Raw genomic sequence first — 9,598 nt, 5'->3', positions numbered from 1 at the left:
TAATCCAATTTCGAGAAAGCCCAACTGTTACCCATGGAATAAGGTTTCCAAAGCCTCCTGTAGTGGTCAATTATCACGAGTAACGAGAAATTTATGGCCTTTTTAATATTCTAAATAAATCCAAAGGCAGAAGCCTTTGGCCGTTTCTCAGAAAAACGAAAGAGAGATAATCCAATTTCGAGAATGCCCAACTGTTACCCATGGAATAAGGTTTCCAAAGCCTCCTGTAGTGGTCAATTATCACGAGTAACGAAAAAGTTATGGCCTTTTTAATATTCTAAATAAATCCAAAGGCATTAGCCTTTGGCCTTTTCTCAAAAAAACGACAGAGAGATAATCCAATTTCGAGAATGCTCAACTTTTACCCATGAAATAAGGTTTCCAAAGCCTCCTGTAGTGGTCAATTATCACGAGTAACGAGAAAGTTATGGCCTTTTTAATATTCTAAATAAATCCAAAGGCAGAAGCCTTTGGCCGTTTCTCAGAAAAACGACAGAGAGATAATCCGATTTCGAGAATGCCCAACGGTTACCCATGGAATAAGGTTTCCAAAGACTCCTGTTGTGGTCAATTATCACGAGTAACGAGAAATTTATGGTCTTTTTAATATTCTAAATAAATCAAAAGACAGTAGCCTTTACCCGTTTTTCAGAAAAACGACGGTGAGATGATCCAATTTCGAGAAAGTCCAACTGTTACCTTTGGAATAAGGTTTCCAAAGCCTCTTGTAGTGGTCAATTATCACGAGTAACGAGAAAGTTATGGCCTTTTTAATATTCTAAATAAATCCAAAGGCAGTAGCCTTTGGCCGTTTCTCAGAAAAACGACAGAGAGATAATCCAATTTCGAGAATGCCCAAATGTTACCCATGGAATAAGGTTTCCAAAGACTCTTGCAGTGGTCAATTATCACGAGTAACGAGAAAGTTATGGCCTTTTTAATATTCTAAATAAATCCAAAGTCAGTAGTCTTTGGCAGTTTCTCAAAAAAACGACAGAGAGATAATCCAATTTCGAGAATGCCCAACTGTTACCCATGGAATAAGGTTTCCAAAGACTCCTGTAGTGGTCAATTATCACGAGTAACGAGAAAGTTATGGCCTTTTTAATATTCTAAATAAATCCAAAGCCAGAAGCCTTTGGCCGTTTCTCAGAAAAACGACAGAGAGATAATCCAATTTCGAGAATGCCCAACTGTTACCCATGGAATAAGGTTTCCAAAGCCTCCTGTAGTGGTCAATTATCACGAGTAACGAGAAATTTATGGCCTTTTTAATATTCTATATAAATCCAAAGGCAGAAGCCTTTGGCCGTTTCTCAGAAAAACGAAAGAGAGATAATCCAATTTCGAGAATGCCCAACTGTTACCCATGGAATAAGGTTTCCAAAGCCTCCTGTAGTGGTCAATTATCACGAGTAACGAAAAAGTTATGGCCTTTTTAATATTCTAAATAAATCCAAAGGCAGTAGCCTTTGGCCTTTTCTAAGAAAAATCACAGAGAGATAATCCAATTTCGAGAATGCCCAACTGTTACCCATGGAATAAGGTTTCCAAAGACTCCTGTAGTGGTCAATTATCACGAGTAACGAGAAAGTTATGGCCTTTTTAATATTCTAAATAAATCCAAAGCCAGAAGCCTTTGGCCGTTTCTCAGAAAAACGACAGAGAGATAATCCAATTTTGAGAATGCCCAACTGTTACCCATGGAATAAGGTTTCCAAAGCCTCCTGTAGTGGTCAATTATCACGAGTAACGAGAAATTTATGGCCTTTTTAATATTATATATAAATCCAAAGGCAGAAGCCTTTGGCCGTTTCTCAGAAAAACGAAAGAGAGATAATCCAATTTCGAGAATGCCCAACTGTTACCCATGGAATAAGGTTTCCAAAGTCTCCTGTAGTGGCCAATTATCACGAGTAACGAAAAAGTTATGGCCTTTTTAATATTCTAAATAAATCCAAAGGCAGTAGCCTTTGGCCTTTTCTCAGAAAAATGACAGAGAGATAATCCAATTTCGAAAATGCCCAACTGTTACCCATGGAATAAGGTTTCCAAAGACTCCTGTAGTGGTCAATTATCACGAGTAACGAGAAAGTTATGGCCTTTTTAATATTCTAAATAATTCCAAAGGCAGTAGCCTTTGGCCGTTTCTCAGAAAGACGACAGAGAGATAATCCAATTTCGAGAATGCCCAACTATTACCCATGGAATAAGGTTTCCAAAGACTCCTGCAGTGGTCAATTATCACGAGTAACGAGAAAGTTATGGCCTTTTTAATATTCTAAATAAATCCAAAGGCTCCTTTGGCCGTTTCTCAGAAAAACGACAGAGAGATAATCCAATTTCGAGAAAGCCCAACTGTTACCCATGGAATAAGGTTTCCAAAGCCTCCTGTAGTGGTCAATTATCACGAGTAACGAGAAATTTATGGCCTTTTTAATATTCTAAATAAATCCAAAGGCAGAAGCCTTTGGCCGTTTCTCAGAAAAACGAAAGAGAGATAATCCAATTTCGAGAATGCCCAACTGTTACCCATGGAATAAGGTTTCCAAAGCCTCCTGTAGTGGTCAATTATCACGAGTAACGAAAAAGTTATGGCCTTTTTAATATTCTAAATAAATCCAAAGGCATTAGCCTTTGGCCTTTTCTCAAAAAAACGACAGAGAGATAATCCAATTTCGAGAATGCTCAACTTTTACCCATGAAATAAGGTTTCCAAAGCCTCCTGTAGTGGTCAATTATCACGAGTAACGAGAAAGTTATGGCCTTTTTAATATTCTAAATAAATCCAAAGGCAGAAGCCTTTGGCCGTTTCTCAGAAAAACGACAGAGAGATAATCCGATTTCGAGAATGCCCAACGGTTACCCATGGAATAAGGTTTCCAAAGACTCCTGTTGTGGTCAATTATCACGAGTAACGAGAAATTTATGGTCTTTTTAATATTCTAAATAAATCAAAAGACAGTAGCCTTTACCCGTTTTTCAGAAAAACGACGGTGAGATGATCCAATTTCGAGAAAGTCCAACTGTTACCTTTGGAATAAGGTTTCCAAAGCCTCTTGTAGTGGTCAATTATCACGAGTAACGAGAAAGTTATGGCCTTTTTAATATTCTAAATAAATCCAAAGGCAGTAGCCTTTGGCCGTTTCTCAGAAAAACGACAGAGAGATAATCCAATTTCGAGAATGCCCAAATGTTACCCATGGAATAAGGTTTCCAAAGACTCTTGCAGTGGTCAATTATCACGAGTAACGAGAAAGTTATGGCCTTTTTAATATTCTAAATAAATCCAAAGTCAGTAGTCTTTGGCAGTTTCTCAAAAAAACGACAGAGAGATAATCCAATTTCGAGAATGCCCAACTGTTACCCATGGAATAAGGTTTCCAAAGACTCCTGTAGTGGTCAATTATCACGAGTAACGAGAAAGTTATGGCCTTTTTAATATTCTAAATAAATCCAAAGCCAGAAGCCTTTGGCCGTTTCTCAGAAAAACGACAGAGAGATAATCCAATTTCGAGAATGCCCAACTGTTACCCATGGAATAAGGTTTCCAAAGCCTCCTGTAGTGGTCAATTATCACGAGTAACGAGAAATTTATGGCCTTTTTAATATTCTATATAAATCCAAAGGCAGAAGCCTTTGGCCGTTTCTCAGAAAAACGAAAGAGAGATAATCCAATTTCGAGAATGCCCAACTGTTACCCATGGAATAAGGTTTCCAAAGTCTCCTGTAGTGGCCAATTATCACGAGTAACGAAAAAGTTATGGCCTTTTTAATATTCTAAATAAATCCAAAGGCAGTAGCCTTTGGCCTTTTCTCAGAAAAATGACAGAGAGATAATCCAATTTCGAAAATGCCCAACTGTTACCCATGGAATAAGGTTTCCAAAGACTCCTGTAGTGGTCAATTATCACGAGTAACGAGAAAGTTATGGCCTTTTTAATATTCTAAATAATTCCAAAGGCAGTAGCCTTTGGCCGTTTCTCAGAAAGACGACAGAGAGATAATCCAATTTCGAGAATGCCCAACTATTACCCATGGAATAAGGTTTCCAAAGACTCCTGCAGTGGTCAATTATCACGAGTAACGAGAAAGTTATGGCCTTTTTAATATTCTAAATAAATCCAAAGGCTCCTTTGGCCGTTTCTCAGAAAAACGACAGAGAGATAATCCAATTTCGAGAAAGCCCAACTGTTACCCATGGAATAAGGTTTCCAAAGCCTCCTGTAGTGGTCAATTATCACGAGTAACGAGAAATTTATGGCCTTTTTAATATTCTAAATAAATCCAAAGGCAGAAGCCTTTGGCCGTTTCTCAGAAAAACGAAAGAGAGATAATCCAATTTCGAGAATGCCCAACTGTTACCCATGGAATAAGGTTTCCAAAGCCTCCTGTAGTGGTCAATTATCACGAGTAACGAAAAAGTTATGGCCTTTTTAATATTCTAAATAAATCCAAAGGCATTAGCCTTTGGCCTTTTCTCAAAAAAACGACAGAGAGATAATCCAATTTCGAGAATGCTCAACTTTTACCCATGAAATAAGGTTTCCAAAGCCTCCTGTAGTGGTCAATTATCACGAGTAACGAGAAAGTTATGGCCTTTTTAATATTCTAAATAAATCCAAAGGTAGAAGCCTTTGGCCGTTTCTCAGAAAAACGACAGAGAGATAATCCGATTTCGAGAATGCCCAACGGTTACCCATGGAATAAGGTTTCCAAAGACTCCTGTTGTGGTCAATTATCACGAGTAACGAGAAATTTATGGTCTTTTTAATATTCTAAATAAATCAAAAGACAGTAGCCTTTACCCGTTTTTCAGAAAAACGACGGTGAGATGATCCAATTTCGAGAAAGTCCAACTGTTACCTTTGGAATAAGGTTTCCAAAGCCTCTTGTAGTGGTCAATTATCACGAGTAACGAGAAAGTTATGGCCTTTTTAATATTCTAAATAAATCCAAAGGCAGTAGCCTTTGGCCGTTTCTCAGAAAAACGACAGAGAGATAATCCAATTTCGAGAATGCCCAAATGTTACCCATGGAATAAGGTTTCCAAAGACTCTTGCAGTGGTCAATTATCACGAGTAACGAGAAAGTTATGGCCTTTTTAATATTCTAAATAAATCCAAAGTCAGTAGTCTTTGGCAGTTTCTCAAAAAAACGACAGAGAGATAATCCAATTTCGAGAATGCCCAACTGTTACCCATGGAATAAGGTTTCCAAAGACTCCTGTAGTGGTCAATTATCACGAGTAACGAGAAAGTTATGGCCTTTTTAATATTCTAAATAAATCCAAAGCCAGAAGCCTTTGGCCGTTTCTCAGAAAAACGACAGAGAGATAATCCAATTTCGAGAATGCCCAACTGTTACCCATGGAATAAGGTTTCCAAAGCCTCCTGTAGTGGTCAATTATCACGAGTAACGAGAAATTTATGGCCTTTTTAATATTCTATATAAATCCAAAGGCAGAAGCCTTTGGCCGTTTCTCAGAAAAACGAAAGAGAGATAATCCAATTTCGAGAATGCCCAACTGTTACCCATGGAATAAGGTTTCCAAAGTCTCCTGTAGTGGCCAATTATCACGAGTAACGAAAAAGTTATGGCCTTTTTAATATTCTAAATAAATCCAAAGGCAGTAGCCTTTGGCCTTTTCTCAGAAAAATGACAGAGAGATAATCCAATTTCGAAAATGCCCAACTGTTACCCATGGAATAAGGTTTCCAAAGACTCCTGTAGTGGTCAATTATCACGAGTAACGAGAAAGTTATGGCCTTTTTAATATTCTAAATAATTCCAAAGGCAGTAGCCTTTGGCCGTTTCTCAGAAAGACGACAGAGAGATAATCCAATTTCGAGAATGCCCAACTATTACCCATGGAATAAGGTTTCCAAAGACTCCTGCAGTGGTCAATTATCACGAGTAACGAGAAAGTTATGGCCTTTTTAATATTCTAAATAAATCCAAAGGCTCCTTTGGCCGTTTCTCAGAAAAACGACAGAGAGATAATCCAATTTCGAGAAAGCCCAACTGTTACCCATGGAATAAGGTTTCCAAAGCCTCCTGTAGTGGTCAATTATCACGAGTAACGAGAAATTTATGGCCTTTTTAATATTCTAAATAAATCCAAAGGCAGAAGCCTTTGGCCGTTTCTCAGAAAAACGAAAGAGAGATAATCCAATTTCGAGAATGCCCAACTGTTACCCATGGAATAAGGTTTCCAAAGCCTCCTGTAGTGGTCAATTATCACGAGTAACGAAAAAGTTATGGCCTTTTTAATATTCTAAATAAATCCAAAGGCATTAGCCTTTGGCCTTTTCTCAAAAAAACGACAGAGAGATAATCCAATTTCGAGAATGCTCAACTTTTACCCATGAAATAAGGTTTCCAAAGCCTCCTGTAGTGGTCAATTATCACGAGTAACGAGAAAGTTATGGCCTTTTTAATATTCTAAATAAATCCAAAGGCAGAAGCCTTTGGCCGTTTCTCAGAAAAACGACAGAGAGATAATCCGATTTCGAGAATGCCCAACGGTTACCCATGGAATAAGGTTTCCAAAGACTCCTGTTGTGGTCAATTATCACGAGTAACGAGAAATTTATGGTCTTTTTAATATTCTAAATAAATCAAAAGACAGTAGCCTTTACCCGTTTTTCAGAAAAACGACGGTGAGATGATCCAATTTCGAGAAAGTCCAACTGTTACCTTTGGAATAAGGTTTCCAAAGCCTCTTGTAGTGGTCAATTATCACGAGTAACGAGAAAGTTATGGCCTTTTTAATATTCTAAATAAATCCAAAGGCAGTAGCCTTTGGCCGTTTCTCAGAAAAACGACAGAGAGATAATCCAATTTCGAGAATGCCCAAATGTTACCCATGGAATAAGGTTTCCAAAGACTCTTGCAGTGGTCAATTATCACGAGTAACGAGAAAGTTATGGCCTTTTTAATATTCTAAATAAATCCAAAGTCAGTAGTCTTTGGCAGTTTCTCAAAAAAACGACAGAGAGATAAACCAATTTCGAGAATGCCCAACTGTTACCCATGGAATAAGGTTTCCAAAGACTCCTACAGTGGTCAATTATCACGAGTAACGAGAAAGTTATTGCCTTTTTAATATTCTAAATAAATCCAAAGTCAGTAGCCTTTGGCCGTTTCTCATAAAAACGACAGAGAGATAATCCAATTTCGAGAATGCTCAACTGTTACCCATGGAATAAGGTTTCCAAAGCCTCCTGTAGTGGTCAATTATCACGAGTAACGAGAAAGTTATGGACTTTTTAATATTTTAAATAAATCCAAAGGCAGTAGCCTTTGGCTGTTTCTCAGAAAAACGACAGAGAGATAATCCAATTTCGAGAATGCCCAACTGTTACCCATGGAATAAGGTTTCCAAAGACTCCTGTAGTGGTCAATTATCACGAGTAACGAGAAAGTTATGGCCTTTTTAATATTCTAAATAAATCCAAAGGCAGTAGCCTTTGGCCTTTTCTCAGAAAAATGACAGAGAGATAATCCAATTTCGAAAATGCCCAACTGTTACCCATGGAATAAGGTTTCCAAAGACTCCTGTAGTGGTCAATTATCACGAGTAACGAGAAAGTTATGGCCTTTTTAATATTCTAAATAATTCCAAAGGCAGTAGCCTTTGGCCGTTTCTCAGAAAGACGACAGAGAGATAATCCAATTTCGAGAATGCCCAACTATTACCCATGGAATAAAGTTTCCAAAGACTCCTGCAGTGGTCAATTATCACGAGTAACGAGAAAGTTATGGCCTTTTTAATATTCTAAATAAATCCAAAGGCTCCTTTGGCCGTTTCTCAGAAAAACGACAGAGAGATAATCCAATTTCGAGAAAGCCCAACTGTTACCCATGGAATAAGGTTTCCAAAGCCTCCTGTAGTGGTCAATTATCACGAGTAACGAGAAATTTATGGCCTTTTTAATATTCTAAATAAATCCAAAGGCAGAAGCCTTTGGCCGTTTCTCAGAAAAACGAAAGAGAGATAATCCAATTTCGAGAATGCCCAACTGTTACCCATGGAATAAGGTTTCCAAAGCCTCCTGTAGTGGTCAATTATCACGAGTAACGAAAAAGTTATGGCCTTTTTAATATTCTAAATAAATCCAAAGGCATTAGCCTTTGGCCTTTTCTCAAAAAAACGACAGAGAGATAATCCAATTTCGAGAATGCTCAACTTTTACCCATGAAATAAGGTTTCCAAAGCCTCCTGTAGTGGTCAATTATCACGAGTAACGAGAAAGTTATGGCCTTTTTAATATTCTAAATAAATCCAAAGGCAGAAGCCTTTGGCCGTTTCTCAGAAAAACGACAGAGAGATAATCCGATTTCGAGAATGCCCAACGGTTACCCATGGAATAAGGTTTCCAAAGACTCCTGTTGTGGTCAATTATCACGAGTAACGAGAAATTTATGGTCTTTTTAATATTCTAAATAAATCAAAAGACAGTAGCCTTTACCCGTTTTTCAGAAAAACGACGGTGAGATGATCCAATTTCGAGAAAGTCCAACTGTTACCTTTGGAATAAGGTTTCCAAAGCCTCTTGTAGTGGTCAATTATCACGAGTAACGAGAAAGTTATGGCCTTTTTAATATTCTAAATAAATCCAAAGGCAGTAGCCTTTGGCCGTTTCTCAGAAAAACGACAGAGAGATAATCCAATTTCGAGAATGCCCAAATGTTACCCATGGAATAAGGTTTCCAAAGACTCTTGCAGTGGTCAATTATCACGAGTAACGAGAAAGTTATGGCCTTTTTAATATTCTAAATAAATCCAAAGTCAGTAGTCTTTGGCAGTTTCTCAAAAAAACGACAGAGAGATAAACCAATTTCGAGAATGCCCAACTGTTACCCATGGAATAAGGTTTCCAAAGACTCCTACAGTGGTCAATTATCACGAGTAACGAGAAAGTTATTGCCTTTTTAATATTCTAAATAAATCCAAAGTCAGTAGCCTTTGGCCGTTTCTCATAAAAACGACAGAGAGATAATCCAATTTCGAGAATGCTCAACTGTTACCCATGGAATAAGGTTTCCAAAGCCTCCTGTAGTGGTCAATTATCACGAGTAACGAGAAAGTTATGGACTTTTTAATATTTTAAATAAATCCAAAGGCAGTAGCCTTTGGCCGTTTCTCAGAAAAACGACAGAGAGATAATCCAATTTCGAGAATGCCCAACTGTTACCCATGGAATAAGGTTTCCAAAGACTCCTGTAGTGGTCAATTATCACGAGTAACGAGAAAGTTATGGCCTTTTTAATATTCTAAATAAATCCAAAGGCAGTAGCCTTTGGCCTTTTCTCAGAAAAATGACAGAGAGATAATCCAATTTCGAAAATGCCCAACTGTTACCCATGGAATAAGGTTTCCAAAGACTCCTGTAGTGGTCAATTATCACGAGTAACGAGAAAGTTATGGCCTTTTTAATATTCTAAATAATTCCAAAGGCAGTAGCCTTTGGCCGTTTCTCAGAAAGACGACAGAGAGATAATCCAATTTCGAGAATGCCCAACTATTACCCATGGAATAAAGTTTCCAAAGACTCCTGCAGTGGTCAATTATCACGAGTAACGAGAAAGTTAT

This window comes from Salvia hispanica, chromosome 1 (assembly GCF_029641045.1).
Source record: "Salvia hispanica isolate PSC_SH4W2 chromosome 1, Shi_PSC_v1, whole genome shotgun sequence".
Lineage (NCBI taxonomy): Eukaryota > Viridiplantae > Streptophyta > Magnoliopsida > Lamiales > Lamiaceae > Salvia > Salvia hispanica.
The sequence above is the reverse complement of the archived record's forward strand: the minus strand, read 5'-3'. Positions refer to the sequence as shown.